Raw genomic sequence first — 17,391 nt, forward strand, 5'->3', positions numbered from 1 at the left:
ATAAACAGTTATGTGACCTTGAGACCTTATGTGACCTTATTATGTGACCTTGCGACAGTCTCTGCAGGAGAATGCGTGCAACTTCCTATAAAGTGTGCGTGGTGACATGGCTGTGCTGCTGCTTCATTTTTGTACAGAGTGAAGGGCCAATAAGACATTCAGATACCTCTTAAAAATCCATAACATTTACACGAATTGTCCAGATAACTCCTCAAACTCAGTCGGCTATGTGTTTTCTTCAAAGCTTTTATGCGCAAATTCAATTCGATACACGACGCGACGGTTTGGTTGAGCAGTGAAAAGGGACGAATGACTAGTTGAGTGTCCGTCCTGAGACTATGTTGACTGCATTTCTATGTCAAGTTGATTATGAGCTCGCTTCATCGAGACCGCACTATCTTGCGATAGGGGTAGACAAAAAGTGTTCTGAATCAAGTTATCTCGCCGAAGCCATTTCGTTAAACCTAATTTCAGTGTTATACACTCTAAAATCGTTGGTTTAAAAAGTAATCTAATGAGACCATGAGGAGGGACAAATCCATATAAGATTACAATCTTTAGTCTTAGAAATCAAATCCATTGGATTTGAAATTAATAATCTTATTTGAATTTGTCCCCCTCATGGTCTATTAGATTACTTTTTAATCAAACGAATTTAGAGTGTAGCGCCATAATCTAGCGGATAGTTTCGCCGTGCACGACGTACAAAGTAAAACGGACGAACAAACACATGAAAGTAGCATACAGACGCACACTCATAATAGCTTTCATTTTTCAACATCTCTTTTATTCTCAGGTTTGCTTTAACTTTGGACACATTTTGCCCCACAAAAAGAAGAGAAAAGGAGTCATCATTTACAAGCGTCGGATATTTAGTAACAAACAGTTTGTTTCTGCTTTTAGGCTCTCAAGAACGAGTTTTCGCCTAAAAGTGTCATAGACTTTGTCAACTGAAAAATGCTCGTATAATGGATTTCCTTTTGCACTTTTTCTTACTTCACATATGCCATTATTGTCAATACTCTAATAGTAGCTTATTTTAGATATTATCAATATTTCATTACTATCATTATTACTAGTATACATCAATACAGCTGCATAGAGTCTCATAATTAACGGTAGTATGATGATGATAATGAAAATCCTCACTATTGCTATTCTGAAAACTCACAACATTTTTTGACATTTTACTTGAAGTAAATTCTAAGAAGCTCTTGTGGCTTTGTGGGTAAAACCATGGGCTCTTAATCAGGAAGTGCCTATATTCCACTTATGGCATGTATGGTTACAGTGGTTGAGCCACAACACCCTATAGGAAATTCAGATAGTTCATCCTCATTGCACAGTCCTTTGAAGGTGCAAGGTGCTGCTCAGCCTTGTTTTCAAGCAAAGCATCCATTGCTTTCTCAGTGGCCACATGAAACAAATCAATTTTGGGTAATTTAGTTTAATCTAAAACTCTTACATCAGTCGGGTGATGACGTCTGAACAATGGTATCAATAGTGGAGGTGAAGCGATACGACTGTGAGCAGGAAAATACACCCCACAACGTAAGAGGAAGATTTCCGACAATTGATTAAACAACGTCAAACAAACTACGTAGACACTATAGTATACATAACAAACTCGCTAGAGGAATTGTTGTATTCTAGTTTGAAGACACCAAGAGTGATCATAGAGGTCAGTAAGTACTTTCGTTTGTCTCTTTGTCAGTTGCTAAATTTGGCCATCATGCGCATTAAGTTTCCCCACTTTTGATTTACGTTCATCTTTTGCTACTTAGAGAGAAGATAAGAACTGTCAAAAATGCTACCAATGACAGAACTCATACTCTGCGATAACATAATACTTGTATTCGTGACTGAAGCCCTCGAGTTTTGTTGACTGCATCGCAGCGCAATTATGGACAAGTTCATTATGGATAAAGTAAACATAATTTGATCAAACTCTTTATAACTAATCAATTCTATTGGTGACTTGTGTTGAATTAGCCAATCATGGACATTCATTTTCAGAACGTCCTCGCTGAGTTTAGAGGTTGGCTTGCAACCAGTCACGTGCCTCGTGCGTCATCAGGCGGGTTGGCTCCATGGCCTGCTGGATAATGGTTCTACTGAGGTAGGCGACCTTCCCGTCCTTAACGAAGATCACGCGATCCGGGTGCGCGTTGAACACCCTTGAGAAGCTGTTGTCCATCTGATCGACGACGAGACGAAACTGGGATAAGTCTGTGACGTCATCGGTCATGCATGAATGAGTAGCCTCGTCTACATCCAGCAGGTCCCTGCGAATATTAATTGAAGGACATCTAGGATTTTTCATTCACAGAATACATGTCTTTGGTTACGAAGGTAGGCCTACCGACAGCGCCTATTCAGATGAACAATACCACTGCACATAAACTACTGCAAAAGTGACGAAGGCACGGTGTGATAGCATGTTTTCTTCTTTTTTTTATGAGGAGTATGGCCAATCCCAACGACAATGTGAGCTTTATTGACAGTTTCTACATAGGGCTACATAATAATATTATGGTCCGTGATTTTTGGTAATAATCATATCAAAATGTGCATTTTTGCAAAGGCTGGTATGGCCAAAGGCATGCACGGGGTTAATTTTCTCTCAAGTTAAGTTCGACTCAAACGTAATTGGTTCACTGAGGTTAACTCTTTTTTAAACAGTTGTGGATGAGAATGTCACATATGTCGCCGTATTCTCCGAGAAAGAAAGTCCCCTCGACGGCTTGTTAAAACTTCGATAGATTTCCTCTCAATGCCCTCCGTGAGAACTTTAAGTTACACCAATGCATTGTATTCTGTTTGTCAGTGCGATGTCTAAAGGTAACAGGCAATGTCTCATGCACTTCGGGTTCCAGTAACTAAAGTGCGCTATACTATCCGTACTCCAAAATCGAATCTGAAGCGACTGAAATCTATCCTTCGACTTTTTTTTTCAACTTACACGATAGATTATAACACATGTTCATCTGCAATCCCTGTTAAATCTTTCATCGACTTTCATGTTTTCATGTTTACTTTATCGTCCAGAATGTCAAGTGCGTGAAAAATCGATATGTCAATTTTTTTCTTCAAAATGAATGTTGGTATACCAGCGTCAAATCATTCCACATTCATCAGATAATGAATTTAAAACTTACCTATTCAAATAAGCCTTTCATAATTTATTTGTGCGGTGAATTACACACAAGACAAGTTGGTGAGTTATTGTAGGATAAGCTTAGTTTATCTTGATAGTACATAGGCATTAATGTGAAGAAAAGGAAAAAGGGCAGGATGTATATTAATAGACAACGTAACAAATAATGATTCGTGCTAAGTATTTTTGTCTCGTGTTATTGTCACTTTGATATCACTTTTATCATTATTAGGCCCTACTATCATTTCTAATTAAAATTGATATGGTTAAAACACACCATTGATGGTGAAAGTAGTGATGTTAGTCACAATGATCTCCAATAATCAATATTATCAATCATCACAATCATCATTATCATCATAGATGTAGGAGCACTTAAACTTATACAAAATCAAAAATAGAACAACACGTGCGTCACCTTGCCGCAGCCGTTCGCTCCTGCAGCGACTCGTGCTGCTTCGTGTAGCTGACGTTCGTCCCCATCGCCCACTCACCCAACGGGTGAGCCTCGGCCAAGTAGACGGCGAGGAAATCGACCTGGTTTCGGAAGTCACGGGCGAGAGCCGCCAGCGTGCCGCCTACTACGCAGGCCTATAAAAAAGCAAAGTCACAAATGACGTTTGTTGCATGCTTTTTATTAAGGCAGGGGGGGGGGGGGGAGTAGACATTGCCCGGACCACAACCTGCTTTCCAAGTTATTGAAGTGAGAGTACTTTTTGACAATCATAAGTTATATCCTTGTGATTTTCTATGAAATGCAACTAGTGTCATGTCTGGATATGTTCCGTAACTATGCAGATCCATAAAAGACTCACATCACAAATGGACGTTTGTGTAATGTTTTGTTTTGTTTGTTTTTGGTCTGTTTGTTTGCTTGTTTGTTTGTTTTTTGCAGGGGGTTGGTATTCAACAGATCCGGTTTGGGAACATGTGCGTCTATTCTATAAGCTAGGCTAAATTATTGGGGGGGGGGGGGGGGCACTGCCAAGACCTCATTCTTCTTTCCAAGTTAGGTGACTTTGTGAAAATTACGGATGTCATTTCCTTTTGACATGTTTGACAAGAGTAATTTCCATTGGGTTTCTTGTGAAATGCATTTTTTTTTAGTGTTGTGTTTGCATATTTTTGCTTGATGCTAAATAACTATGGGCGATAAAACAATTACATTTTCCAGGATGTAGGCTTTATGTGAATCTTTAACGAGGTGTCTTTTGATAGACGACATTCACGTTCATGCATATGTCATGCATACATCCGCAAAGTAAAAAAAGAAAGAAAAAAAAGTAAGAGACAAAATCTCGAAAACAAAGGTGTGGAGACAGCATGCATTATTGGCCTCGGGTCGAATCAAGAGAACAGTAGTTGTTATACGCCACAGGTGAGAAGAAGAAGCAAACATAGAAGTAGCAAAAGCCTTTCACAATGAATAGTTTTAAAAATCATGTATTGTCCGTGTAATCCACTACATGCTCAACTAACTTCAGCCACGTCATATTAGAATGTGTTTGCGGGACATCAGAGAACTAGAGTAATAGTAACATCATTCACGCAAAGGGTTACCTCACCTTTTTTTTTTCCTTTTTTTAGAGCAGTAAAGGGATCATAATTATTCGCCACATCGTTGAACATCTGCTCTTCCAGTATCAAATGTAGTTTAAGTAGGTTCCTTCATATTTCTTTAGCATTCATTCACAGATTCCAAACTTAACAGATCGACCACTATTATGTTTTATATATTTGCAATATTCTATGTATGTCATGTATTTCACTTAATTTTGTTATATTTGATGTAATTTTTCATCGAGAAATATGAAAATAAATTGAAATTGAAATTGAAATTGAAATGTCACGATGTTTGCACACCATAATATGAATATACAGGTATTCGTATATACATACAAACATAATGTATTATGTATACTGTATAATACACACATAAAATATTTAAAGACGCATATGTATATATATATATATATGTATGTATATATATATATATATATATATATATATATATATATATATATATGATGACACAACCAGCGAATGGCGGACTGCTTGCATCTCGCCAGCTTCTAGACATCGTCTCCTCAGAAATACAACTGTATGTATATGAATGGTTGTGGTATATTAGCATTATTTACCTCATTATACGATAGCCAGAAGATGACGCGTGGCTGATGTACTGTATTATATAGCCACTTACGTCTTGCAATGCTGCCACATGCTGTATTATCGTCGACAACATAAAAATGTCTAGTTTGATATTATTACAGTCGTCTGTCACACAACACATAAGATGAGGATACTGAATTGGTGTCTTTGTTATATACCTTCACCTCAATTAATAACACGAGTGTGATATGAAATGTATTCAATAATATGCAATGGATTATGTATATGATTATTGGAATATGTTATATACAGCTGTAATTACGGATTGATTGATTACACAGTCATTATAGACTCACGCCAGTTAGATTTATATTAGTATACATATATGAATATATATTTATTAGTGAAGCCATATGAATATATATTCATTAGTGTAGCCATACGAGTGAGTCATTTTTGTATCGTTACAGCCCTGATGAAGGTCCGTTTGGGACCGAAAGCTCGGCGGCAATAAACAGACACGTTGACCTAGCTACGTCCACCTGGCTCTTCTTTTCACACTGAATGCAAATAATGAAGGCCACACACTGGTACTGTAAATGGTCGATACCCCTTCTCACACACTCTCTCTCTCTCTCTCTCTCTATATATATATATACATATATATATATATATATATATATATATATATATATATATTTACATATATATATATATAGGGACAGAGAGAGGAGGGAAAGAGGGAGACCGCGCAAGAAATGTACTACACGGACTTTGCTCTGTTTTGATGGGTTTTTTCTCTCTCTCAAGCTTTCAGAGCGCTCCATCTTTGACAAGACATTATGTAAATTATATTATTATTACATACATCTCCCTCCCCGCGCTCACTCTCTGTATATATATATATATATATATATATATATATATATATATATACGTATATAATAATAAAATACTCACCCTAAGCGGGGGTCAGGAGGCTGACGAAGCCAAAATCATCAGCGGGCGATCCTTGTTTACGTGCAAATCTTGAAGACTTACTGTCGATCCGTCTAGGGTTACAAGGTTCAAGTCGGGAACCGTTTCGCCGACGGCTACCGCGTTGGTTTTTGCCAGAAAGCTCCTCCTCAGTATAGGATCTGCTAACTCCTTCATCACCTGTTTGAGTATTCAAGGTGGACGTGGAAGGACGGGGATATATCACTGGAAATGTCATGATAGTGGCAATCATAATAATAAGAACAGTTGCATTGTTACGATATTATACTTGCTATCGTTAATGACAATTCAAAGCTTATTTAATTATTCGATATTATATACATTGCACTTCCTTTGTTAACAGAGAATAAGGTAAACAGAACACTGTAAAATGATAAGACTATACAATATTACTGAGGAAGAGAAGTGACCCAAATACGACATTGCGCAAAGTGCGAAAATGGAGGGACAAACTAAAAAGGCAGAGCTTTCATTTCATTTCATTTATTTCCACTTTCATAATTGGTTTACAAACTTTGCATTAAAACAAACAAACAAACAAACAAACAAGAAAACATGGTATCGAATATGAAGGTGGCGGAATCATGTGAAGCACAAAGTAGGCTTATTGAAAATGATCCCTTAAAAATATCTTGCTCTAAATATGTGCAATCAGTTATAATCACTTGTACTTGAATTGAAGCAAACATAAATACAGAATGAGATAAGACTCACAACTTGAAATCAATCAAAAAAACATATAGTAGTATATATATCTTAGATATGAAAGAAAAGAAGAAAACTCCATATTTAACTATTCATTAACTTGTAACTTAATAGCATCAAAGAGATGCTGTTTAGTAACTTATTGTCTTACGGTCTTACTGATCCTAAAAACTATATTTAAGTTATTCCATAAAATAGTACCTTTATGGAATATTGATGACTGCGTATAAAAGATGTGCGATTTTCAAATGGGAGATGGATATTCTGAGCATTTCTGGTATTATAATCATGAATTGAACTATTCACGGTAAAATAATCAGAAAATACATCAGGAATGTGGGCCATCCCCCTCTGGTAGAGAATATCAATGGGAAGGTTAATGGAAGCACCGTTAACACGTTGGTTAAAAAAAAGACGACAACGATATGGAAAATTATGATTACCTATAAGAGAAGATCCAACATACTGATAATGATATACCATCACTCTTATCACAACTTCCTCCAAAACAGATAAACTTATGAATACGTTGTATCATCTAGGAGAGAAACAGTGCCATCTCATCCAGGGTAGCCTCATCAAAAGCTGACCGACACAGATCGAGAAAGGAAAATTATAATACACTTCCACGCTTTTACTAAATACTGCGAGCATGTCAGTGACACACACACACACACACACACAAACACCCCCCCCCCCAAAAAAAAAAAAAGTAAACCTAACAAAAGTCATGGAAAAATGTTCACTCCCCCAGTTAAGTTATCTCTACCAGGTTCTTTCTTTTTTAAACCTCAGCTTATCGTTTAATTTGATAGAGTGTACTTACCACCGGACAATCTTTGTAGCAAGAGCCAAGTGCCCTCAAAGTGAAGATTTTGTCTAGTCCAAACATTGGCTTCAGATGACTCAATCCATTTTTATCGAGGAATTCCAGACTTAGCTCCAGCTGGGCTCTCTGGAATTAACAGAAACAAAAATCATGAGGAAAAAAAAACCACTGAGCAATTAGATAAGATACGTAATACGATATTGTGATAGAATTTGAGTAGTTATTGTGATATATAACTACTCTGTTATACTTATTTGCTTAGTTGTTGTGATATCTAATGGAAATGAATATTATTCGATTTAAAAAAAGAGGTGGTGGGGGGGGGGGGATCTCGCACTCACCTGAATTCATCTTCCACGCATTTTTGCTGACAACTACCTGAGAATATGACATACAAAACTTTCACTGATGTGTTCTACTAATGTTCGATGTACCCTCATACGTTACCCATTTGTTCCTCGTGCGTTTGTCCCGTGGACATGCGGTTCCTATTCGTTTCTTATGCATTTGTGCACGTTTCACTGCCCTAGACAATCGCCCCAGGTGTGTTTGTTTGTTTGGTTGGTTTTTCCGGTTTGTTCGGCCCTTAGACTGTGCTTGTATGACCCTCTGAAACGGAAACTTTACGCTTTGTCCACCGGATTGACAATTTGGACAGCGGGTGAGCAAAATATGGCCCTTTTCTTGTACGGTGGGCCTATCTGGCAGAGTGGGGCAGGGTTTTTTTTATAGTTATTCTGCTGCTTCACTATATCTCAGCGGCAGCTATTGACATCTCCAAATGTATTGTACTTTTAGCCATGTGTAAACGTACATAAAGAGAGAGAGGGAGGATCAAAGAGAAAGATCTGGTGTGTGTGTGTGATTGTGATTTATATGAAAAAGGTATTTGTGATGTACACCAAATTTTACAAAGAGGTTTTATTAAACCCGTTGGGCATTTTCAAAATTTAGGTATTATGGGAAATGGTATACTTTAGATAAATTATATTTATAGGGAGGGGGAGTGTAAGGTTTCAGCAAATTGATGTATTAACTTATGATATACAGGTGAAGATTTTTGGTAAAATGTTAGAATGTCAAAATATTAAAGGACAAATCCACCTTCATATACATTAGGATTGAGAGAATGCAGAAATATTAGTAGAACACATCAGTGAAAGTTTGAGGAAAATCGGACAATCCGTTCAAAAGTTATGAACATTTTAAGTATCTGCACAGTCACTGCTGGATGAGAAGACTACTACAGTGTATGATGTCACATGCGTACAACTATATAAGGAAAATAAAAAGAGAATTTCACAAAACTTTACTTTTTGAATAAAGTGCACATTTCTTCGACTTGGTACTGACGTATATTAAGGGTAATATCATTCCCCCTGCCTTCTGAAAGAGAGAAGTCGAGTGTTCTTTTGTTATGCGAGAAAAATGGAAATATGTTGAATTTTCTTTATTCTTTCTTTATATCGTTGTACTCATGTGACATCACAAGCTTACTTAGTCTTTTCATCCAGCCGTGACTGAGCAGAAACTTCAAAAATTCATAACTTTTGAACGGGTTGTCCGATTTTCCTCAAACTCTCACTGTTGTGTTCTACTTATATTGCTGCATTCACTCAACCCACATGTCTATGAAGGTGAACTTGTCCTTTAAGTCAAAAATATTGTATGAGTATTTTGTTACAGCTTTGCAAGAACTGTATACTCTGGAAATAAGATACGGTGAAGTGAAGTATGATTTCAGTGACAAGGAAATTAGAAATTTATTTATCAGATCTAGAAGTACGACTTTACTTAGTAAACATAGGGAATTTCACGGGGTGATATATACAAGGGATTATTTGTTCAAGTTCGGTTTTGTGAATGATAATCTTTGTTCTTATTGTCCTGGAAAGGGAAACTAATTATTCACATATCAATCTTTGATTGTGTGAAAGTAAAGCCGATATGGCAGTTTCTCATTGAGTATTATGATTTGGTTGAGTTAGAAGGATTCGAATGGAGAGATATTTTCTTGGGTTTACAAGTCGAATCAAATGTGTTAATGTTTTGATAATTTTGATGAAAATTGTAATATTTCGGTCAAGAGAACAAAATAAGTTACCCACGAGGGAAAAGACAAAGAAATTTGTTTTGGATCTGATAGAGGAGGAAAGGAACGTTGCAGTGAAAGCAGGTAAGCTTGGGTTTCATTTGCAACAATGGGAGCAGTTAAAACTTTCATAGAGAGTGTGTGTTTTTTTTTCATTGGTTTATCCACATTGTTTGCAGGGGATAGGTGCCCACATTGATAGTATGAATCATATATGTTATTTTTTTAAAAATCATTCTTCCCCCTCGTCAGATGTATGGTCAGTTTCGGTTGGTGCCGTATTAATGTTTAGGAATCATTAGTATCAGCATTATGGTGGTCACTTTTTTTTCTTTCCCATGTCAAACGTTTAGTTTGCTTTGGTTTTTGGTGTGTGTCTGTCTAGGAAACAGGTAACCATGATACCACATGTATGTGTGATTTGGTGTGCAAGTGTTGGTGTTTGTTAGTGCGCACTTGTGGGTATGTCTGTTGTTGTTTTGTTTTGTTTTGTTTTTGTTGATTTTTTTTTTGGTGTATATATGGGTGTGAAAGTGTTGAGGGAAGCTACCGGGAAGGGGGGGGGGGGGTGCTATATAAGTGGGGAAATAATTGGGGATTGTCGGGGTTAGGTAGATGTATATAATGTTAGGTAATAGTATAGAGTAATGGTTAAGGGGATAGGCAAGAATATGGTTTGTTTAGATAATATACACCTGTGGTTTAATATTTTGTTTTGTACGGGGGGGGGGAGGGGGTAGGTTGACAGATTAAATAAAAATGATGAGTGTTGTTTGGTTAATGTAAGCATGCTTTTTGTATGACATGTTATGGGAAATGCTGTATTCTCAAGAGAGAGTAAGAGAATCTATGTAATGAAGCGGATATTGAGTAATCTGATCAAGTTGATCAAGACGGGTTTTTTTTTTCTATCTTAAGAGTTACATTTAATCTGATATATTTATGTATATAGCGTGTGCTCTGCAAAAAAAGAAAAAGAAAAAAAGAAGGAAGTTATTATAAAAAATGATTTAGCAGCACAACTTCTTTTTGGGTGTGTGTGTAATAAGGCACATTTGGGTTGGCTTGATTAGGCTGATCAAAATAGCTTTTTCTGAGAGTTATGCAGAATTTCATGTCATTTTTAAAAATAAAAACATGGTATGATTGGGGAAAAACCCAAATATATTGCACTATAATGCTTGAAAAATGATTCAGCAGCACAAGTTTTTGTTGCTGGTTATATTAATTTCATTGTTAATATGGATTTGATATTAAATGAAACTCAAATAAATAATATCATAAACAAAAAAAGTGTGTGTGTGTGTGTGTGTGTGTGTGCGTGTGTGTGTTCTTTACCTGCGACTCGACGAATACGTTTGCGTCGCGGAAGTCCAGCTTTTCGTTGAAAATCTTCTGAACTTCTTCCGAGTTGAGGTAGTCTTTGAACGCCCTCAACGTCCTTGCTGCTGTCTCGGGCTCACCGAGCACCCTGGGCATAGCTGGGGGTTTGCCTCCACGACCAGGCCCTCCGGCACCAGATCCCAACGCTGCCGCAGCAGGTATCTTCGCGCCGAGGGCAGCGTAGTCGATTCCCGGATCGAATGCCATGACGTCTGCCTGACGACCAACACCGAGTGATGTTACTACCGAAGGGATTGGCTGTGCCAATTTATTTTAAAGGAGAATGAAACCAGAAATGATTATGATATGTGGATTGAATACTGCAAAAAATAGTAAAAGGCGCATCAGGGAACTTTGAGGAAGATCTGACAATCCGTTCAGAAGTTGAGTTTCGGTGCCGGATGAGAAGACTACAACAATTCATGACGTCATGCATGGACACGAGATACTTAGATATAAGGAATGTATAAAGAGAATAAGCATATTTGTATTATTTTCAGCACTATTAGGAATCTCCTGATTTGACTTTCTCAGGAAGCATGGTTAATTGTTGCACTTGACATAATCATGTTAGTTATATCAAGAGGAGGGGAGGTGTACTTTCATTAAAGAAAAAGTTAAATTTTGATAAGTAAGCTCACCTGCGCGAAACGAGCTGAAAAGAGTCCGCACACTCTCTTTTTCGTCTACAGCAACAGACGAACATGTTTAAATGGCAGCTTTAATAGCTTTAATGCAAACCGACAGGTAAATTTCGCTACAGGGAAATAACTCACGGTCACGGTCACAAGACTCACTGAAAAGTCAGCTAGCACTTTTACGATGTGTCTCGATATCTCCAAGAACTCGAAAGTCGATGCATGCCTATGTTCATTAATTTTGCTGTAGCATGCAGATAAACCGACTATTCTAGTTTCTCGTTGGATCTTATCCAACTCTTATGGATCTTGAGTACGTCACCGCTTACGAAAGTTTAAAGCGTATCGTTATTTCCAGAAGGCAAGCAGACAACTGGTTAATTGTCACAGCATGCAGGCATGGGTATGCTCTCAGAAAAGATATAGATTAGGGCCAACTCCTAGTTGACTTAAATACCTAGCCCATATACATTGCTGACTTTTAGGAGCGAACTGGCCTGTAAAGTCAGCTAACACTTGTACGTTTTGATCTACTACACACCATGATTAAAGCACACGAAAATATGAAGCATAGTAAGCATGCAGTATATAGGCGTAAACAATACTTAAATACTTATAACTTGCAGGCATGAGGAAGGTGGAGTTAAAAATAGCGCCTCGTGGAGAGACTTCAATATAAAATGACATTTTTACCTCCTCATTCACAGCGGCGATCCAGCTTTGAACACGAGCTCGACTTGAAGCACCTTGCCTAATAAAGAGGGCCCCTTTAATACCCAAAGAAAGTACTGGCCTGCTACCCCCTCGTATAAGCAATATTGTGCCAGTCCTGTTTGCTCACTATTTTGCTGTGTCATTGCTACGCATCGTGAACTTTGAACGTTGTTTTAGTCTGAGTTGTCGCCGTGAATCCAAATCTCAGAGTGAGGTGAATGGTCGCGTTTTGCAATAATCTACTAGTACAGTACCTAATAGAAACTCTCCATTTGAAAGGGTCCTTACCTGTGGAGAAGTGAGGGTTCTGAGACCATACCACAAAGTTGAAAAAACAAAAAACAAAAAAAATTGCTGCTCCCTCTTGTGGACATATCACTAGCCGATAATATAAATTTTTGATTGACTCGAGGGGGGGGGCAATAAATTTGGTGTCAATAATGGTCTCTGGGGTGTTGTTGCTGTGCTTCTTGAGGGATTCCACTAGAATTATTCTATGGCTTTAATATGTTTGTATATAGTAGTGAGTTGTTATATTACATGTCTTAACTTGCCTTTTCAGGGGTTCTTATTATACAAGCTTACTTTTCTAAGACCCCTCCACTTTACATCTATATGCATCTACATGCATTGTCAATTTATATTCAAATATTCTGCAAATTGTTTTAATCGCATATATTCAACAATGTATTCCTTGTTACATATCATTGTTCTTATGTAATTTTGTATTGTGGAAACTTTGAATAAACTTGAAACTTGAAACTTGAAATTTGAAACCTGTTCCACGTCTCTCAACTTATAACGTGGGTATAGAACACCCGTTTCTCGCATTACTTTGTTCCGTGAACATCCGTTTCTCGCATTACCGTGTTCCGTTAAAGTTATATTGTTAAGTTGAATGAAATAACTGAATATCTAGCCAGATTTAAAAAAAAAAAAAAGATCCTCATCAAAACAGCAACTATTCTCAAACCAGAGCTTCATCTCTTTGGGAGCTGATAGCCTGTGTGGCATTGTAGATACTGGACCTCACCCTTAGCCTATCTATTGAAAAGTATATCAAAATTGATTATTTGATAACGAACCATCTAACCAAATGATGTAGATAGGCTTAAATGTATTAGGCCTACTTATTTTTGCAGTACACAAAAACGCGCACGCGCGTGCGAATAAATGAATATAATCGTTATGTATGCATAATTATATATATATATATATATATATATATATATATATATATATAATGTATCATGTGTATGGTTATATACAATGTACGTGTAATGCATACATGTGTGCGTGTTTGTGTGTAAGTTTGTGTGTTTGTATAGGAAGCACTGTAAAAAGGCTTCAGATTGTTGAAGGCTTTCTTTGTAAACTTGGGGATATTTTAACACTGTAGCATTAATTGATATAGAACATAGGCTTACGACACATAACTAACATGGAGGATAAGTTTTACTTCATCCCTACATTCTTCTTTTTAGTAACCATGTTCCGTGAGCACCCGTTTCTTGCGTTATGCCGTTCCGTGGTAAGGAGCAAGTGAATATTCAGCTATATAGATGATACCATCATCATCAAAATGGCAACTACTAACTCTCAGACCAGAGCTTTATCTCAGATAACTTTGTTTAGCACTGTAGACTCTGAACCTTTCTGCCCCTACAATGATAACCTACAAAAAAGTTTGTCAACATTTATCAAATTTTGATAATGAACCCTCTACCCAAGAGATTTAGATATGTTTACGCGACAATATGATATTATTACTTATACATGAAACGGTATGTAATTATGCAGTATAGGGGACACAAACACACACACACACAGACACACACACACATACACACACAATCATATATATATATGTATATATATATATATATATATATATATATATATATAATATACATCTATTTTATATATAATCATGTATATGCGTTCATGTGTAAAAAGGTTTCTGATTGTTCAAAGGCTGTCTTCGTAAACTTGGCGATATTTAGAATCTGCCATTCATTGATATATACATACAGGCTTCCGATATACCTTTATAACATGGAAGAAATTTTTTTACTTAATTTCTATATACAAGTTTTCTTTTCACTTGCTTTAGTATCGAATCACTTCGTTTCATTTCATATTAATTCATATTACTGGATCAGGCCGAACCATTGATCATTCTATGTAGGACCTTTCTTTCTCTATTATTTTGATATTGTTGAAATAACATGTTACCGCAGATAATTGCTCCGTTTTCTTTTTGTATAGTACTTTTTTTAATGTATCGTTTTTGTTGTTACCTGACACTTGTTCCTTTCCTTATTATTGTATATGCAGTTTGTATGTATTTCTACTATTTTTATGCTGTTCACGGATTTGCAGAAGAACAGCTTTGCTGAAGCAAATTGCCGTGATTAAATAAAATAAACTGAAACTGAACTGACCTACACAAGCACAATAAATACTCTACTTTAAGCAGAAATGTACATGCATCGTTCATACAGCAGTGTCTATACAGAGGCCCTACATGCATTTTGATCTCTAGAATACTACATAAAGAATAACAAAAGTTATGCGTTTCGGACAATAACCTGCTTTTAAAAGATTTGTAAAAGATGTGTGGATTGAGTTGATGCAGCACATCATAGAAAGTTTCAGGAAAATCGGATAATCCGTTCAAAAGTTATGATCACTTAAGTTTCAGTGCCGCTATTGCTGGATGAGAAGTCTAAAGGAGCTTGTGATGTCACATCCCATGCGTAGAACGACATAAAGGAAATAATACAGAAAATTGGAAATTTTATTTTCACCTTTCTCGCATAATAAAGAGAGCACTTCTGACTAGCCTTCTTTAAGAAGGCAGGTGGAATAATATTGCCCTTACCATGCGTCAGTAACCAGGACAGTGAACGACAGTGTACTTTGAATAAAAAAAAATTGTAGAATATTCTTTATATTTTCTTCATAATAAATAGTTCTATCACGCAATTGATATATCACAAACTGGAGGAGTCTTCTCATCCTGCGATATTAGTACTGACACTTCAAAAATTCATAACTTTTGAACGGATCATTGTCCGATTTTCCTCAAACTTTCACTGTTGTATTAGACAGTCCCTAGCCGTTTGATGCTTATAGCGTCAACATTCAAACACATCTTGTTCATGTGCAAACACGTATAAAGGAACCTACATAGTACGATTCCTCTGACACGCACACCAATCAACAGGCACACACAATTCACACACCGTAACAAGACAATACCACCAATGCTACTTCCACCATCGCCACCATCATCTCAAAAGCATCAACACTACACCTACGCTCACTACATGATAAGTAAATTTTTATCTTTAACAAGGCAAGTGCCAAAATGTGTCTCGCCAATTCGCGTAGAAGAAATTAATGTTTTTCTAAATCCTGGAAGTTCATTGACCCCGCCTATGACCTTTAACCTTGTGATGACCTTCAACTCCCCAAGGGACATCTACCAGCCAAGTTTGGTCACAAACAGACATAGGGTACAAAAGTTATGAGCCATAATCGAAACGCGCCGTAAAAACTTAACATTGGGCCCTAAAAGTTAGCTGATCCCTGTCTGTGACCTTTGACCTTGTGGTGACCTTCAACTCCCCAAGGGACATCTACCAGCCAAGCTTTGTATTGCATTGTATTTGTATTGTATTGTAGTATTGTAGTATTGTAGTATTGTAGTATTGTAGTATTACGAAACTAGTATACGTCCCTACCTTTTCCTCTGGCCGGCCATCTTTTCAAGCTATGCTTACAATGGCGGCCTTCTGCATTATCGCTCCATAATTATAATTGTTGTGATCCCCGCTGCATTAATTACCTTTTATATCTTTGTTTACGCAAGTCAAACGACTCTGTTTTGAATCTATTTTGTATATTTCCCACATGTTCATGATCATGTGCCTTATGTATATTGATTTGCTGATTGATTTGTTGATTTGCAGAAAATAAAGTATCTATTAAACAAACAAACAAAGTTTGGTAACAAACGAACGTATACATCAAAAGTTATGAGCCATAATCGAAACTCGCCGTAAAAACTTAACATTGGGCCCTAAAAGTTCGTTGACCCCTGTCTGTGACCTTTGACCTTGTGGTGACCTTCAACTCCCCACATACATATTCTACCATCCAAGTTTGGTAACAAACGGACATATACATCGAAAGTTATGAGCCATAATCGAAACGCGCCGTAAAAACTTAACATTTGGCCCAAAAGTTCATTGACCCCTGCCTGTGACCTTTGACCTTGCGGTAACCTTCATGTTTGGTAAAATGTGTAACTTTGTATAACCACTCTTCCTTCCAAGTTTGATCGAAATTAAAGTCCTCTGTAGAGAGTTATTTAAGATTTTGTAGCGTTACGGACGGACGACGGACGGACAGACGCCGCAGGCGATCCCTCGGTGGGTTCGACAAAAATTTTGTTTCTCTTACACGTTCTCTTGAAGCGTGATTCCGTATGATGGTTAAATAGTCATCATGATAGAGTTAAACCAGACCAACAGAATGGTATTACTTCTACTAACTCGTAGATGAAATAACGATGTTATGACAATTCAAAATTATACAGGTATTCATCGACCAGTAATATTGGTTGCAACCACAATGTTCACGCAAGCTGAGTTGACGATGTCATCAACCTGCAACTCTCTCATTGGTTGAAGGACAAACACGTCATGAAAATCACCCTTTTTGCTCGATGATTCAGCAGGTTATCAACATTACT

This window comes from Diadema antillarum, unplaced genomic scaffold, assembly GCF_040938485.1.
Source record: "Diadema antillarum isolate AM-2024a unplaced genomic scaffold, OU_Dant_1.0 seq00000524_RagTag, whole genome shotgun sequence".
In the NCBI taxonomy this organism is placed as follows: domain Eukaryota; kingdom Metazoa; phylum Echinodermata; class Echinoidea; order Diadematoida; family Diadematidae; genus Diadema; species Diadema antillarum.